Source organism: Petaurus breviceps, unplaced genomic scaffold, assembly GCF_028583685.1.
Source record: "Petaurus breviceps papuanus isolate PSGF00001 unplaced genomic scaffold, PetGlider_PUasm1.0 90723, whole genome shotgun sequence".
Classification (NCBI taxonomy): Eukaryota; Metazoa; Chordata; class Mammalia; order Diprotodontia; family Petauridae; genus Petaurus; species Petaurus breviceps.
This window is the reverse complement of record NW_027187323.1, coordinates 7,631,698-7,648,317: the sequence shown is the minus strand read 5'-3', so window position 1 is coordinate 7,648,317 and position 16,620 is coordinate 7,631,698. Positions and strand designations below refer to the sequence as shown.

The window sequence follows — 16,620 nt, the reverse complement described above, 5'->3', positions numbered from 1 at the left end:
AGGCTGGCTGTGCCGGGGTCTCAGCATCTTCTCTCCCTGCGGACAAAAGCCATGCACTTCCACTTACTGGGTCACAAATTCCAGACTTCACTGACCTCTCACTTTGTCCTTCGCATCTATGTGTTGACACATCTGGAAAGGCTACAGCTGCTGCTCATCTGGGGTCCCTCCAGCCAGCCCTGGGGCTAACGCCTTGGCATGGAGCTGGGCTCAGCTCCCAGAGTGCTGAGCTGTACAATTCCTGCTGGCAGGCTGTCCTCAGCGGGAGGTTAGGTTTTCTGTGTCATTTTGTGGGTTCTGCAGCTCCAAAATTTTTTTAGAGTCCCCTTTTATGTGGATTGTAGAAGGTGTGAACTGGAGCCCAGGGTTAGGTCCTGCTTCTATTCCAAAGTTGTTCTTAATATTGCTATTACTTGTACAATGATCTTTTTTTTGCTCATTTTGCTCTTCATTATTTCATGCAAGTCTATCCATGTTTTCTAAAATCCACAAGCTCATTATTTCTTATAGCACAGTAGTACTCCATCATGATCATACACCATAACTTTTTCAGCCATTCCCAATTGTCAGGCATCCCCGAAATTTCCAGTTCCTTGCCACCACAAAAAGAGCTGCTATATATATTTCAAAACATATAGGTTCTTTTTATTTTCCCCTAAATATCTTTGAAAATAGACCTACTAAGAGTCTTACTGGGTCAAAGGGTATATAGTTATTCGATATTGTATTGGAAATCCTAGCAATAGCAATAAGAAAAAGAAATAAAAGGAATCATAATAGAAAATGAGGTATTAAAACTACCTTTTTTGCAGATGATATGATGATATACTTAGAAAATCCCAAAGACTCAACTAAAATTTAGTTGAAACAATGAATAATTTTAGCAAAGTTGCAGGACATTAAAGTAGATTCATATAAATCATCATTATTTCTATATATTACAAACAAAATCTTGCAAAAAGAGATAGTAAGAATGCCCTATTTAAAATAACTCTAGACAACATAAAATAACTGGGTGTAAACCTACTAAAACAGACCCAAGTATTACATGAACAAAATTATTTTTTTAAAAAACTGTTTCTACAAATAAAGCAGATTTAAAGAATTGGAGAAATGTTAATTGTTCACGGGTAGTCACAAGTGTCTACTATGTGGTTGATATTATTTTAGGTGGTCTACACATGTACCAAATGCTTGCATTGTGTTTGTCATTCATTCTAGGAGAGGACCATGACATCAGGGAGATGATGATCTGACTTGCAGTTGGCTTGCATTTGAACGGGGAGGGCTGTGCAAAGTCACCAGCCTCAATTTTCTCCTCCACAGCCCAAGTGCTGGCATAAAGTTTTCCCTAAGAACTGCTTTGGCAGTAGCATAAAATTTTTGCTACATGGTCTCATTTAATTTTAATTAATTATTTTAATGCTATTTAATGGCATTTCTTTTATATAATTGTTGCTTTTTCTATGATTTGTTCATTGATAAGATTATCACTATAGATGTCTTCATTGGCATCTTGCATGAGATTGGCAAATACCTTAGGCAAATGTATGACTACTTGTCTTCCACACTTGCTATAGAAACGACTGAGGGCTGGGGCGGCCAGGTAGCACAGCAAGTAAGAGCACCGGCTCCAGTGTCAGAATGACCTGGAGATCGAATCCCGGGCTCAGACACTTAGCACCCACCCAGAAACACCTGGCCATGTAACCTTGAGCAAGTTACTTAACCCCAATTGCTTAGGGGTAGCCAGGTGGCTCAGCGAGTAAGAGTACTGGCTCCAGTGTTGGGATGACCTGGAGATTGAATCCGGGTCTCAGATACTCAGCACCACACCCAGAAATAACTGGCCGTGTAACCTTGAGCAAGTTACTTAACCCCAATTGCTTAAAAAAAAAAAGAAATGACTGAGGGCCTTAACAAGAAGCGGGAACTGCCTATATAAATGGAATCCTGCTAGTTCTATGAAGCCCAGCTTAAGCATTCACTTGAGCCAGTAGTATAGTGACTATAATAAAACAGAATTCCCCTTGTCCAAATCAACATCTGGTAGTGAACTTTTGGTTTTTGAAACCCTCACCTAGCCTCACATTAGCCAATTTGGATTTGATTATGATGCTAGTTTTGAAATGGCCTCTGCTCCAAACATAGCTGCCACCCATCTCCTTTTCATTTTAAAGATATATCACTGACTTCAGCCTGCTCATTCTATGTTTCCATCTGACCTTCAACATTTCAATTCAGGAAACATCTATTAAAAGTGAGCTATGTATAAACTACTATGCTAGGTGCTGCCCACCTCTCCCCCCCCCCAAAAATAGTCCCTGCCCCCAAGGAACATATATTTTACTGGGGGTACACCATGTAATTTCAAAGGGGAAAGAACATTGAAAAGTCAGGGAATTAGGAGTGAAGAAAGGTTTATAGGAGGGATGGCACATCTGCTGTGCTTGTAAAGGAAGCTAGGAGGTCTCACTTCTCTACCTAAGCAACAATGGTTCAGTTGAATCAACAGCCAATCTCCCCACATACCAAGGTTCCAGTCGGCAGCATAGGAAATATTTAGCTGCCAAGTAGTAATGTATGTGGAGGACCATTTATACAGTTATCTTTTTATTCACCTCTGCCATAGACTCTTGTACACTTTTAATGTATTCATGGGAGACACCTTGTCTGAGAACAGTCTTCAAGACCACATTTTATTCTAGTAAGTCAAATGATTTTTTTAAATCAATAAAAATATAAAACACAATGGGGTATGATAGTGTTTTCTCTGCTTTTCTTAGTGAGTTGTGTGATCATAAAGTGAGATCTGCAGTAGCAAATCACTTTTGAAAGCCTGCTTTGTTCCTTTTTACAGTTTCATTGAAGATAACCCTTGATTAGTGAATAGACTAGGCTCATAAAATATTATAGAGATGAGAATGAGAGTGTATGTATATATATATATATATATATATATAAACAAGATGAATTTCCCCTGTAAAATAATTATCCTATAATTTTCTGTATCTATCTAATATTGCTGTTTATATATTTTCTTATTATTAACTTATTTGTCATTTTATTGGTGAAGTTTATGTCATTCATTTCTCTCTATATATGGATATAAACATGAATGTATGTATGTGTGTATACACATTCTCTCCTAAAACTGTAATTAAGGAAACAAGGAAATTACCTTTAATAATTAGCCAACAGATACAATTCACTCAAAGCAAAGGCTTTTATTAAGGTAGCACAGTAAAAATAGTGGCTATTCTTTATTATCATCCCAACCCTGGAAAGCACTTTACCACAAGTGTGCCAAGGGTCTATGGAAAGAGTGAGAACAAACTTAGAGTACACTGAGGGTAGTGTGGCTTGCAGTAAAGAATATACAAGATCCAAGTATCTTGTGCTTCCAGTTCGCTAGAGCCTCAATATCCTTTCTCTTATATTTTCATGCTATTGCCCCTGGGTACAGTTTCCCTTTTGGATCAAGTTTTCAGATGAGTTCATTGGATTTTCTACTCTTTCCTACACTTCCTAACTTAGTAAGTTTCCTCAGCTTATATCAATAAAACAGCAGATCAACAAACTAGTCATGTAGCTAAAAAAAATCCTAGAAAATATCAAATAAACATCCAATTGAAAATCAAAATAGAAATCCTGAAAATCAAAGAAGAGATGAATAAAATTGAAAGTAAAAGAAAGTTCATCAAACTAATCATTAAAACCAGGAGCTGATTTTATGAAAAAAATAATACAACATAAACCCTTGGCTAATATGATTTTAAAGAAAGAAAATAGAAAATCAAATTACCTAGCTCAAAAATTAAAAGGTAAATGAACAATAAAGATGAAATAAAAGCAATTAGCAAACATATTACTCAATAATATGCCAATAAAACTAAAAATCTTAATGAAATTGATAAATGTTTAAAAATATATAAATTGCCAAGATTCCAGAATATGAAATAGAGTACTTAAATAACCCTATTTTAGAAAAGCAAATAGAAGGGAGACAAGATGGTGGAGTAAAAGCACAAACTTGGTGTGGGCTCTGGCTTCAACATTGCCAATACCTGTAAAAAATTACTCTAAACAAATTTTAAAGCTAGAGAACCCACAAAGAGACAGAGAGAAACAACTCTCCCTCTGAATGCAGCCTGGCAGGCTGACAGGAAAGGCCTATTGTGGCACTCTGGGAGATGAGTGCAGTCCCCAGTGAGCAATGATTCTGGCCCCAGGTGGCCATTACCAGCGCCCAGACCAGCCAGAGCAGACTTCAGGAGAGTGAATCACCAGCAGCTGTGGCAGTTTCCAGACTCCTATACCCATAAACGCCAAAGAGAAAATAAAAGGTCAGTCAGGAACTCTGTTGTAAGGGTGAGCGTCATGCTGTTGCCCCCAGGGCAAGAAGTAGCAGAGGTAGGGCGATGCCAGGTGACTGCTTTCAGAGTCTTGGCTTGCAGATTGTAGGGGGACCAAGCAACCATTCAGAGGGTAATCACTCTTGCTTGATCTGCCTGGATCTGGATTGTGGTCTTGTGTGGTGGTCCTGGGGTGAGTGGCCAGTGAGCCAGACCTTGTGGGGGATGTAAATAGGGCACCCAACTAATAGCTCCAACACCTGCAAAAACCCCAGCAATTTGGGACAAAGCTCTCTCCGTTCTGGAAGCAGAGTTCTACTGTGGCAAAGAGCTCAAAAGTCAAGTAATTGGCAAGATGAGGAAGTTCAATCAGACCAAACAATCCTTTTGGGGGACAAAAAGGGTCAAAGCATGGAAGTGGAGGAGGACAACAAAGTCAGAATTGTTGCATCAAAAGCTTCCAAGAAAAATATGAATTGGTCACAGGCCATGAAGGAGCTCAAAAAGGATTTTGAAAATCAAATAAGAGAAGTGGAAGAAAAACTGGGAAGAGAAATGAAAATGATGTAAGAAAATTATGAAAAGCAACAGACTGCTAAAGGACCCCCCAAAATACCGAAGAAAATAACACTTTAAAAAGTAGACTAACTCAAATGGCAAAAGAGGCCCAAAAAACCAATGAGGAGAAGAATGCCTTAAAAAGCTGAGTTTATCAAATGGAAAAGAAATATCAAAAACTCAGAGAAGAGGATAGAAGAGAATGATTCCTTCAAAATTAGATTGGAACAAATGGAAGCTAATGATTTTATGAGAAATCAAGATACTATAAAGCAGATCCAAACAAATGAAAAAAGTAGAAGGCAATGTGAAATAGGTCATTGGAAAAACCACTGACCTGGAAAATAGATCCAGGAGAGATCATTTAAAAATTATTGGACTACCTGAAAGCCATGATCAAAAAAAGAACCTAGGCACCATCTTTCAAGAAATTATCAAACAAAATTGCCCTGATATTCTAGAACCAGAGGGCAAAATAGAAATTAAAAGAATTCACCAATCACCTCTTGAAAAAGATCCCAAAAAGAAAACTCCTAGGAATAGTAGAGCCAAATTCCAGAATTCCAAGGTCAGGAAGAAAATACTGCAAGCAGTCGGGAAGAAACAATTTGAGTATTGTGAAAACACAATCAGGATACACAAGACCTAGAAGCTTCTACATTAAGGGATCAGAGGGCTTGGAGTATGATATTCCTGAGGTCAAAGGAGCTAGGATTAAAACCAAGAATCACCCACCCAGCAAAACTGAGTACAATGCTTCAGGGGGAAATATGGTCATTCAGTGAAATAGCAGATTTTCAAACATTCTTGATGAAAAAACCAGAGTTGAAAAGAAAATTTGACTTCCACATACAAGAAGCAAGAGAAGTATGAGAAGGTAAACAGGAAAAAGAAATCATAAGGAACTTATTAAAGTTGAACTATTTACATTCCTATATGGAAAAATGATAATTATAACTCATGAGACTTTTCTCAATATAAGGATAGCTGAAGGAAATATATATGCATACATACACATATATGTATGTATGTGTAATGTAATGTAAAGCAAAGGCAACTTCCCAAGGTTCAGAATACCAGCATAGGTGCTCTCCATTTTATTGAGTGACAAACCAAGAACAGAGAAGATCAAACCATGACATTCAAAATACAGCATTTTCTAAGTGTGATTAAATAATCTCCAAGTACTACCCCACCCCAGAACCTTTCATTCATTCAATCAATTACAAAGTCCCTGTTCTAAATACTACTCCACCCCTAGGCTGTACCTTCATTTAGTCCACCACAAAGCCCCTCTTCTCAAATGGAGATTAGTTTCCAAACATAAGTAAAGTACATTCATTTGTTCAACCATAGAACACAAAAAGGTCAAAAGTTCCCCACCCTGGATCACAATTGAATCTACCCCAGAGTTACATCAAGTTTAAGCACAGCACTTAATACCCAAATGGAGGTCTTTTCTTCATCTTGACACGAGCCAAGTTCTCAGCAATCTTAGTTCCTGGGGAGACAAGGCTTAGCAAGGCCACAAGATACATTTCCAGTCTCTTCATTAATTCATCCTCTGTCTGTAGAACAGTCCTAGAACCCCTGAAAACATTAGCAAAACCCTCTCCGAGGATTTCTGTAAACATACAACAAGAAAATCCTTCTTCAGGGCTTCTGAACCAACAGAAAGGTTCCCAGACCCCTACAACAACAGCACTGCCCTTCACCAGTGGACAGTATTCACTCTCTGTCTGCAGGACAGTCTTAGTAGCTCTGAACCAAAAGAAAGGTTCCCAGACCCCTGCAACAACAGCACTGTCCTTCACCAGTGGACAGTATTCACTCTCTGTCTGCAGGACAGTATCAGTAGCTCTGAACCAAAAGAAAGGTTCCCAGACCCCTGCAACAACAGCACTGTCCCTCACCAGTGGACAGTATTCACTCTCTGTCTGCAGGACAGTCTCAGGAGCTCTTAACCAAAAGCCAGGTTCCAGGACTTCTTCAACAACAGGACTGTCTTTCACCAGTGGACAAATCTGGCAAAACAACATCAAAACAGACAAAGTACCAGCAAAACAGCCATGTCTCCTCAGTCCTTGGCAGCTCTGGGGGCAGGTCTCAAAAGTACAGGGCAATTCAAAGTGGCCCTCAGCAATCCTCTCAGTTTCTCTCTGCCTCCAAAGGTGCTGCTTCCAAAAAGTTCTTCTGCCTCTCTCTTGTGTCTCTCCAAATCTACGTCACCAGCTCCTCCCAGTTCGTGTCTCTCTTTTCAAGTCAACAAGTCCATCCCACAGGTAGAATTAACAAACTCTGGGTTTTAACACAATCAGTTTGAAAACCAAGCCAATACAGGGGGATCTTTATATTCCATTACTATCACAGTATAGGAGGGTATATATGTGTGTAAATATATATGTGAGTGTGTGCATATATGTGTACATGTATACATGCAGGGCACAGGATGAGTTGAAGATGAAAGGATGATATCTAAAAAAATATTAAGAGGTGAGAGAGGAATTGTATCAGCAATGCCATATTCACAATGCCTATGGAAATTATAGATATGCTGATATAATTATCCATCACAAAATAAATCATGCTTGCCATATGGGGGAATAAGCTAGAAAATTTATTAAGATACCAAAAGACTGAGTCCCAAAACCAGAAGGTGAAAGCCATCAGAGTAGTTATGAAATTGGCACAGGTAGATAAAATAGAAAGCACCCACATTCTCAAGGCTTTAAAACAGAACAGGCTACCTCAGGCAAAGGTTCTCCTCTCCCCACTCACAGCAACTACCCAGCGTCCCGGAAGCATCCTCCCAGCAGCTCCGGCCCCTGGCAGTCCTCAGCAGGAGTCCTTGGCAGAAATTCTGGCTGACTCAAAAAGGGCTTCGCGCTGCCGCTGCCTCTGCTGCCGCCGCCATCGCTACCGCTGCCGCCGCCACCGCCACCACTAGCCACCGCAGGAGCACTAGCTTGGCTTCCGCTTCCTCTTGCTCCACCCCTTCCTGCTACGTCAGCAAGTCCAACGGGGCATGGAAGATCTTTAAATCCCATAACCCTTACATTCGGCCCCAAGATCTTTCATGTCCCTTACTTGGCAAAAATACAGTAGGAATAACTGGTGTCAACAAAATTTCACAACAATATAACAAGAATAGCACACAATAAACACAGAAAACCATATTTTAGGGTGGGGCTTGAGCACAAGCTCCCCATCATTTCCCTCACCCTGAACAAATGGGGCTCCCAAATCTTGTGGTAAGGGGTGAAGGTCTCTTCCTGCATGGCTACTTGCTGCTGAAATTGGATGTAGAGCTGTACCTGTCCTAAGGGGTCCCATTTGAGAGGTCAGTTCTTAATATGCTTGATGGCAGGTCCAAGGGTGACACATCACAGTTGCAGACAGGTGATGGGGGAGGGGGAGGGGTTTTTGGGTGGTGCCATGGTTGCTTTGAATGAATATGGGGGTGACCACCATATAAGGCCATAAATGTAAAACTGCGATGTGATTGGCTCGGATTCGCTATATATTTTCTTGTGTGAGAGGGCGCTCTCTCTCTCTCTCCGCCATGTAACTGTTGAAGAATAAACCACCCCGCTTCACTCCTCCGCCTTCTGTCTGGTGTTTTTCCCCGTGAGGGGCCGGTGACGACCGAAGACCCGGGATGGGTAAGTGAGAGGGCCGTGGGGCTAGTCGTCTAGATCTGTTGTGAAGGCAAACGCCCGCAACAGATTTTGGCGCCCAACGTGGGGCTGACCTTTCGGGACGACTAGCTGGCGGACGGCCTGCTGGACGCAGCTGGTCTGCTCCAGTCGCCAGACAGCCTCGAGGCCACGGTAGCCTCGGGAAGAGGATAGGATGGGAACAGGGCATAGTATCCCTGTATTTAGGCCGGAGGAGGAGGAGAAGGGGGTGATAGCGGAGCAACTTTATAAGCTCTGCGCCCAAAGGGGGGCAAAAATCCCCATTAAGACCTGTAGGGAGTTTATAGATAAGATCTGGGACATATGCCCTTGGGTCAGGCATGTCGGCATACAGGCCGATAGATGGAGAGTTGTGGGACAGCAGATGGCAGCTTTTGAGAATGGCTGCCCTGGTTCGCTAACACCCACTGATTTTTCGGTTTTTAAGATAGTGGACGCGGCATTGAATCCTTCCCCGATTGCCGCTTCCCGGTCCTTGGCCACACAGGTGGGCTCCTCATTAGCCAGGTCAGATTTTGAGTTAGAAAAAGGAAAGAATAAGGAATTGAAGGACCCAGGGGGCTTCGGTCAATATCCGTGGGAGGACTTAAGAGCTGTGGTAATGAATCAGGCGGCGGATAGTTCCGCTAGCAGTTCAGAGGGGGAGGATGAGGGTGGAGGGAGTGGGCGCCAGGAGGGCGCCCGGGGATCGAAGGAGAGAGGAGGGACCCGGAAGGGCACTCCCTCACGTAGGGAGAGGAGGGAGAGACGGGAGAACAAAGGGGAAACGGATGCAGGGGGCGTGCTCCCCGCTTCCGCGCCCTTTACCTCCGCCTTGCCACCAAGCACCTCCTGTTTGCCAGGCAATTACTGTCCTGCCCGGTCTTTCGCTGCTAGTTCCGCATATGTCGCCCCTCCCTGCCCTCCGCCCCCGCCTCCTCATTATGAGAAAGGGCGAGAGGCGAATATTTGTGAAGGAGAGGGGTTAATAAGGCGGAGCCTCCGTGTGGCGGCGGAGGCGGGCGCGGAGGTGGACTTCGCCTCTTGGGATGTCTATCCCATTTTCACTGATCCCCTTACAGGTCAGCGTACTCATTCTCCCATCCCATATAAGACACTGAAAGAGTTCAAAGAGGCGGTGACTAAGAATGGCCCTTGATGGTTACATCCACACCGGTCCAGGGAGTGGGGGGGAACAAGAAAGCTCAGAGATCGGCTCGTGCCCTCTCGTGGTCGGTGGATGATAATGCAGGCAGGTTCACTCCTTTGTGTCTCCCCGAGCTGCCTTATGCTTTGTGGGGGCGGGATGTCCTTGCACAAATGCAACTCTCCTTAGTAACCCCGGACTGCTTACCGGGAAATGGATAGGGACCACTCTCGATTTGAGCTTCGCCCCGAAATTGACCTGGACAAATAACCGCCCGGTCTGGGTTGAGCAGTGGCCCCTTAAAGCCGAGAAGCTCACTGCTTTACAAAAAATTGTTGGCTCCCTTTTGCAGGATGATAGGATTGAACCCTCCTTTAGCCCATATAATTCCCCAGTTTTTGTCATTAAGAAGAAATCAGGAAAATGGAGGATGCTCATAGACCTCAGAGCTATAAATGCCTGTTTGCTCCCGATGGGCTTATTACAGCCTGGCTTACCTATGCCCGTAGCTATCCCCCAAAATTGGCATATCGCAGTCATTGATATCCAGGACTGCTTTTACAGCATTCCCCTGCACCCTGGGGACAGGGAGAAGTTTGCCTTTTCTGTACCCTCTATAAATTTCCAGGCTCCCTCTAAGAGGTTTCAGTTTAAGGTTCTGCCCCAAGAAATGGCTAATAGCCCTACCCTCTGCCAGTTCTATGTCGCCCAGATTTTGGAGCCAATTAGGGATCAATACAAGGAGGGCCAATGGCACGGCCCTGTAAAAGTGGTTGGAAGAAGGCCCGGCCACCTTTCCTTTTTTCCAAATAATGACCCAACAGCGGTACAGCAATGGGTGCCCCTTCACAAAGTTAGGGATCTTGACTAAGGCACCACCCCCGACAGGTTGGGGGGTGAGGAGAATTCTTGTTCTTCTTATCTTTCAGATTGTCGGCTCACCCTCCTCATCTTGGGTCTCCTTGCTGAGAATGCCGTGACGGAATTACGCTGGGGACTGCTTTCCACCTTCCCGAGACCCATGCCTGTGACTTCTTCGGCACAAGTTTTTCCTCGTTTATTTACAGTTAACAACACCCTTAAGCTCCCTGTTCTGCACCTCAACAGCAACACTAGGCCGGTGGAAAGTAACAGGACAATATCACTTAATGGGACGTTATGTTTTCAAATCACACCCACAGTCGATCCGGAACTGTCACCATGTGTCGGGCTGTTTCCTCAGGAGGCTGTGTGGTCCGACCGCCTCAACTTTACAAGCAAGAAGGCAATTGGTCTGCCGAATACGAACAACAGATAAGACAATTAAGACTGACTATTGCATCGGTGAATTCCACCTCTGTCGATCCTGCCGTTCTCTCCGGACTGTCTAAGTGGCTGCATGATGTTACAACCTGGTTTTCACAGTGGGGAGGCTTAACCTCCTCCACCGTGGTGTTTGTTCTTGTAATTATTTTGCTTATGTATTGTGTTTGCAGGCTACGGCGCCGTCAGGATGGCTACATGCTTCTGACCCAACAGGCCCTTTTTACCCTCCAAGAGGGGGGAGATCCTCAGGTATGGTTCCAGGCCATGGAGGACGTGTGACACCTGGGGTAAGACGGGGGTGACTCCATGACGGGCAACTCCTCCCTCCTCGGCCGCCTAAGACAGGACCCAGGGTGTCGGTGTCCTAGGACGGGTAAGGTTCGAGTGAATCGGAGGTGACCTAAGCCAGAGGCCCCCGCACCGCACGTCAGAGTCCTTGGGACAGGACCCCTGAGTGGTAATGGGATTTTTCTGTGGTCCTTCGGGCAAGAAGCATGGTCACCTGTGTCGCCTGTAGCGAGAAGCTTAGCAGTCTGCACTGCCGATTCTTTTGGCATATAGAATTTTCGTTTGCTTTAAAGAAAAAGGGGGAGTTGATGGGGGAGGGGGAGGGGTTTTTGGGTGGTGCCATGGTTGCTTTGAATGAATATGGGGGTGATCACCATATAAGGCCATAAATGTAAAACTGCGATGTGATTGGCTCGGATTCGCTATATATTTTCTTGTGTGAGAGGGCTCTCTCTCTCTCCGCCATGTAACTGTTGAAGAATAAACCACCCCGCTTCACTCCTCCGCCTTCTGTCTGGTGTTTTTCCCCGTGAGGGGCCGGTGACGACCGAAGACCCGGGATGGGTAAGTGAGAGGGCCGTGGGGCTAGTCGTCTAGATCTGTTGTGAAGGCAAACGCCCGCAACAGACAGGGGGTGACATCCAGCTTAAGCTATCAGGGATCTACAGGTGGAGGGTACCAAGCCTGTGGAAACAAATCTAGCAAACAAGGTGAACAGACAAAAAATCAAGAAGAAGCAAAGAGACAATAACCAGACTATTGTAGCCTCACTCATGGTAGAATAAGTGAGTTAAGGGTACAATTTTGTAATCATCTTCTCCAGAATAAACAATAGTTACAGTGTTATCCCTCCCATATGCTATAATCTCTGCAGGCTTTGGAACATCATCTGGCTTCCATTTTACCCATACTTTAGCTCCTGATTTTATTCTATCAGTAGAACCAAATCCTTCAGTTCCTGTGACAGTTATTTTGGAAGGAGGGTCAGTTTTTACAAGTGGCATTGTTTTACAAGGAACAATAATCACTTGAACTATCCTATCATTCTTGTGAATCTGTATGGGCCTTTCACTTAAATTCTGGAATGTTACAACAATTTCTCCTTGATAATTAGAATCTATTACTCCAGCCAATACATGTATTCCTTGAGCTGCTAATCCTGATTTGGGTAAAATCTGTCCAAAGTGATTTTTAGGGATTCTTATGCATATCCCAGTGGAGATTTTTCTTATTTCTTTTCTGTCCAACCAAAAGTCCTCTAAACAATGTAAATCATACCCCACCGAACCAGGTAGTCCTGGGTACGGTGCTGGGACATCTGGCCTCAAGGTCCATTACTCAATATTTGGGATCTTATGTGTTTGTTGTTTTCTAATTTGCAGATTGGGGGTCATCATTCTGGCTAGAGCTGTACTTCCTCCCAATGGTCTATTATTCAAATTACGCAAAGCCATGAACAAATTATCCTTCCAATGTTGATATGAATTATTGGAACTTAACTTCCTCAACTGTTCTTTCAGTAATCCATTCATTCTTTCAATTAACCCAGATGCTTCTGGATAATATGGAATATGATATATCCATTCTATATTGTTTAGTATACAATACTTCTTCATTTCATTGCCTTTGAAATGTGACCCGTTGTCACTTTGAATCTGCATTGGGATTCCATAATATAGACTTATGAGATCTCTAGAGTTTTACAAGTGTTTTTCTGGGTTGCATTCTTATAAGGACAAGCTACTAGTACACCTGAATAGGTGTCAACACAAGTATATATAAATCTGCATCCTTTATCCAGTGGTAGTGGACCAATATAATTTATTTGCCAGATTTGGGCTGGGACTTTTCCTCTTGCTATCTCTCCAGTTACTACCCAAGGAACAGTTCGCTCCTTTTCCAATTGACATATATGACATTCTTCTGCTATCTGTTTTAACAGTGAATGAGAGATACTAATACCTCGATATTGTGCCCACTGGTGTGTGGCCTGGACCCCCAAATGGCCTGCTTTTTGGTGGACCCATTTTGCTAATACCGGATCATCAGTTGTTGTCAAAGTAGGGACAATATGTTCAGTAGCAATCTTTGCCAGTCGATCAGCATGAGCATTGTACTCACGTTCTGGTGTGGTGGGGGCCACATGAGCATCTACATGAAAAACTGACAAGTCAGTGACCAAAGACATGTTCCAGATATCTTCCCATAATTCTTTGCCCCAGACTTGTTTGCCATGAATTTCCCAATTTTCATTTTTCCACATGGGCATCCATGTAGCTAACCCATTAGCTACCGCCCATGAATCAGTGAATATATGACACTGTCCTCCTTGTTCTATTTTGATGGCTTGATATACTGCCATAAGTTCAGCATATTGGCTACTTGCACCTATCCCAGTACTTTCCAAAGTCCTTCTAGTACATAGGTTATAGGCCACTGCTTTCCAATGTCTTTTTTGGCCCAAATATTTTGCTGTCCCATTAGTAAACCATGCATGTCTCTTTTGTTCCTCAGTTAATACATCATATCCCTCATTCCATTTTACAGAGGACTGTACTAACTGTTGCTTTGGCTCAGGGGGTATGTCATTCCTCTCAATTTCTATGTTTGCTACAGATTCATGTAGAGCAGAGACTCCGCTTTTGCCTGTTTTCGCTCTATTTTGAATATACCACTTCCATTTGATTATACTAGCCTCTTGGGCATGTCCAATTCTGTGAGAAGCTGGGGTACTCATTACCCAGGTCATAATTGGGATTCCAGGTCTTAAAATCACTTCGTGGCCCAGAGTCAGTAGTTCAGTCTCCACCAAAGCCCAATATGCAGCTAACAACTGCTTTTCAAAAGGTGTATACTGGACTCCAGATGAAGGGAGTTTCCTACACCAAAATCCCAAAGGTACATTTTGGCTTTGTTGTTTTTGCCATAAGCTCCAGTTTGCATAATCATCTTGTACAGTCACTTGCAATTCCACTGGACCATTTTGCATGGGCCACAAATCTAGAGCCAATTGTATGGCAGCCTTGGCTTCTTCAAAAGTTTTACTCTGCTCAAGTCCCCAATCGAATTCATATTTCTTCCGTGTGACTCTATATAAAGGTTTTAAAATCTGTCCCAAATGTGGAATGTGGTGCCTCCAGTATCCAAACAATCCTATGAACTTTGGGTCCTCCTTCTTATTGGTAGGGGTAGAAAAATCCTGAATCTTTTGTTGGGCTTGAGGAAGAATCTCCCGTAGCCCCTTGTTCCATTGTATACCCAAAAATTTCCCATTTTGAGCTGGTCCTTGAACCTTTGTAGGGTTAATTTCCCACCCTTTACTTTTCATATGCTCAATTAGAAGGGTCAAACTCCTTTCCACTTCTTTCGCATCTTTTCCCTGTATCATGATATCATCAATGTAGTGGGTAAGCTGTACACCAGGTAGCTTTAATTCATCCAACTGTTCAGCCACAATCCTGTGACAAATAGTGGGGCTATGTATGTACCCTTGTGGCAAGCGGGTGAAAGTATATTGTCTACCCTGCCAAGTGAAAGCGAAGTGGTCCCATTGTTTAGGGTCTATTGGGATGGTGAAGAAGGCATTTGCCAAGTCACTAACTGCATACCAAGTCCCATCATATGTCTGGATCCTTTCTATTAAGGTGATGGTATCTGGAACAGCAGCATACAAAGAAGGAGTCTCCTTATTAAACTGTCTATAATCCACAGTCATTCTCCATGTCCCATCTGATTTTCTTACTGGCCAGACAGGATTATTCCATCTTGTGGTTGTAGGGACTAACACTCCTGCTTCAACATATTCCTTTATAGTAGTGGCAATTTCATCTTGCCCACCTGGCACACGATACTGTTTTAAAGTAATTACTTCAGAAGGTTCAGGTAAAGTGATTGGGTCCATTTTTAGTTTTCCCACTAAAACTGTATTAATTCCTATCTTCCTCACAGGAAATTGGTATCTCCCTTCCAGTAAATTCAGAGTCATGCCTCTCAATACATCTATTCCAATGATGTATTCAGGAATGGGTACAACAACCACAGTATATTCTTTCTTAGGTAACTGCCCATTTTCATTGTTATTTTAACTTGTCTGGCTGATATTTCAGCGCCTCCTAGACCTGTGATGGTAATAGGAGTTCCATGTTTAAACTTATCAGGGTTTCCATAGATAAGTGTGGCCTCAGCCCCAGTATCAAACAGTGCCCTAGTCACAGTAGTTGATCCATTCTTCCAATATATTGTTAAACCAATATGGGGTCTGCAATCTCTTCTGCATATTTCTTTTATCTGGGCTGGGGCTTGGCCTATCTCCTATTCCCCCTGAAGGTGGGGCAAACTTGGATACAAAGATTCAGATTCAGAAATACCTGCAGGAGTGGTTCCTGCTTCCCTGTTCATTCTAATGCTAAGTACCTTTTCTAGGTACAGCTTATGCAGCTCTTCAGTTGGAATACCATCTATTCTTCTAAAGTCAACCCCTGCTCTTAATAGAGCAGTAAACAGTTCCCTTCTTGTAGGTCTATTTTGTCTCTGAATCCTCTGGCTGTTTACTCTTCTCTCTCCAGGCAATTTGTCTTTTTCCCATTCCCCTAAATCGCTTAATTGTGAAATCTTATCCAGCACCTCTGAAAGAGGGTGCCCTATTTCTCCAATTAATAGAGTCAGAATTCGGTGCTTATATGAAGGAGGAGCTGTCTTCACTATGATATTTCTATGAGGAACTCCTAGGGGGGGTATCATAATATGCATTTGCATCTCCAATCAGGATAGCAGTTTTCATTACCTCCTCCTTTAGCTTTCTCATACAGTCTCTAAGTGAGTACCAGGGTCTGTCTCCCCTAGGCCACATAGATTCAGTAGGATATTGCTTTTTGCATCCTTCTGCAGCTAAAGCTAGAAGATTAGTTTTGTTATTACCTCCTTGCATATGGTGATCCCTAAAAGCCTGGTGTACAAAAGGATTCTGACTGATACTTATGAATTTTAAACAGTCCTCATTGTCCAGTGTTATTCCTCCTGCACCTTCATCAGTGATTCTTACTATCCAAGACACTAAAGACTACCCCATTCTTTGGGTAAATCTACTCAATATATCAGTGATCTCCTGTTGAGTGAAATCCTCAATTATCTCCCTGGACTCTGTTTTGCCTTGGTGGTTCTCCTGTCTTCTTCTTCATATGGGGAGAGCTTCTACATTAGAAGACTCTTCATCTAACCTTGCTCCATTCTCCTCACACACATTCTCCTGGAAGCTGTCAGGGCAACTCTGCCCAGCCTGTACAAAAGCTGC

General features: G+C 43.0%; 1 long non-coding RNA gene across 3 annotated transcripts in view; it reads left to right on the top strand.

The window, feature by feature from the left end:
• The window catches only part of LOC138145023 (uncharacterized), a 328,164-nt gene that overhangs the window by 55,058 nt on the left and 256,486 nt on the right, over window positions 1-16,620 (top strand). Inside the window, exon 4 of one of the 3 annotated variants that reach the window (XR_011164083.1) lies at window positions 1,222-2,707. The exons of the other annotated variants lie outside the window; for them this stretch is intronic. This is a non-coding gene — a long non-coding RNA (uncharacterized lncRNA). Of the gene's footprint in view, window positions 1-1,221; window positions 2,708-16,620 lie in introns of those variants that run through there. 3 annotated transcript variants of the gene reach the window in all.